Genomic DNA, 1440 nt, shown 5'->3' with positions numbered 1-1440 from the left:
AGAAGCGAAACCCTCTTGCCTCTCTTTATTATCAAGAGAGAGAGGCTGGACGGATTTGCAAATCAGTCCCTGCCTTATGAGTTTTTACAAACTAGTGCCCACCTTTTGTGCGGTTAGTACAAAAGAGTTCTTCCGTTACAACGGCGTTAAGTTAATTATGGTTACACGTTAACCATAGTAAGATTTTTAACCAATTACGATTATACCCTTAAAACATATGCCACCTAACCCTCCTAGCGAACACAGATTCCATCATTTGAAATATGAGGGTTTCATCATAAATTCAATACTAACCATTCAATCAACGGCGTTAAGTTAACTATGGTTGCTTTAGATTTCACCTTATGTTTAACGTACAGTTCTAATGCTCATGTTTTATGCCTTTCTTTCCTTTTTTTTTTTTAGAAAGGCAAGCTGGGGTTAGGTAGACCCCTACCAGTAATACAACTATACCATTTAGTTTTGAACCTGCAACCTCCCAACACAAGGTGACGTGTACTAGCTGTTCCTACCAGACACAAGAGCCCCTGTTGGTTCTTTCTTTCTTTTTCATCTTTGCAAATCTGATACATTAGCAGTTTTAGTGTTCATTGATTGGGATTCCTTTATTGATTGATTGATTCAAGTTGGACAGTTCGAGCTGAGGCTTGGCTTGGCCTTCTTCATGATCGGAGGAATATGGCAACAGCAAGATTCATGCATTTTGCAGGTAGGGATGGCAGTGGATCAGTGCAGGGGGACAAGGTCTCTACCCCTGCCCTGTCTCAAAATTTTGCCCTTTATCCCTGGTTCAAACTGGGCGAGATAGAATGAGGATGTTTTGTTTTTGTTTTTGTTTTTGTTTTTGTTTTTAATGCGAAATATTGAAGTGTCAGTGTCCATGTTAACGTATCATCGGCCTATATCAGCCGATATATATTGTATCGCCAGAAAATTGATATGATACTGACCCGAATCAGTTGTTTTTTAATTGATATAAAAAATAACTTAAGTTTAATGTTTTATTATTATTTTAATGGTTTTAGCATGTGTCACATTTCGATTGGTACCGAATATTTTTAATTATTTTTTTGCCGTTTCAGAACGATACACTTGAGTATGTATCGGAAGATACACCTTAATAGTTGGCCAAACCATTCAGGTCCGATTCCTATACTCACAACATTGGTTTAGGTGCTGAAAATAAACATTAGATCTTTTTTTCTGCAATTTTTAGCTTAGTGGTTATTTTACTTGCCTTTCACAAATCAGTCCCCCCCCCCACCTTATTTGTTCTTTTGCATAAATATCCTTGGCTTAAGGTAGAAGTCTTTTTTTTCAGTTTTTATAAATTGATCCATACCTTATTTTAGGTGTTGCAATTTCTAACATGACCCGCCAACCTGCTTCTTAGGCGGGTTTGGGTTTGGCTTAAACAGGTTCGTGTCGTAAATGGGTCGA

Source organism: Nuphar pumila, chromosome 3 (genome assembly GCF_984573655.1).
Source record: "Nuphar pumila chromosome 3, dmNupPumi1.hap1.1, whole genome shotgun sequence".
Classification (NCBI taxonomy): Eukaryota; Viridiplantae; Streptophyta; class Magnoliopsida; order Nymphaeales; family Nymphaeaceae; genus Nuphar; species Nuphar pumila.
The sequence above is the reverse complement of the archived record's forward strand: the minus strand, read 5'-3'. Positions refer to the sequence as shown.